This window comes from Wasmannia auropunctata, unplaced genomic scaffold (genome assembly GCF_000956235.1).
Source record: "Wasmannia auropunctata unplaced genomic scaffold, wasmannia.A_1.0 LD336088.1, whole genome shotgun sequence".
Lineage (NCBI taxonomy): Eukaryota > Metazoa > Arthropoda > Insecta > Hymenoptera > Formicidae > Wasmannia > Wasmannia auropunctata.
This window is the reverse complement of record NW_012026802.1, coordinates 4516465-4516891: the sequence shown is the minus strand read 5'-3', so window position 1 is coordinate 4516891 and position 427 is coordinate 4516465.

Sequence of the window (427 nt, the reverse complement as noted above, 5' to 3'; positions counted from 1 at the left end):
TGAAACGTAGGCCATGTGGATTCTCGAGAAGACTTATCAATACATTTGTTTTACCGCAATTCGAGGGGTCACAGATGACACAACGTATCGAATCTGGTAAAAGAGGGCCGTGTCTACGTGTCCATCTGCCTTCTTCATTCGACGTTACTCTCGTTTTACGATCAAGATTCGACACTCCTATTCGTCGCCACTGCCGCACGAATCGCATCTCTCTCTCTATATCGCGCGTGCGCGAATGTATATGATTGTTTTGTTCCTATCGCTTTTATAATAATAATAATAATAATAATAATAATACCAACGCGACAAAGATGATGAGCGCAGTAATCGAAATGTATCCCATAATAACAGACAAGCGCGACATTCTCAATCTGACCGCCGCGCAATTACGATTCATACCGAAAGAGATTTTATTGCGCGAGTTTGA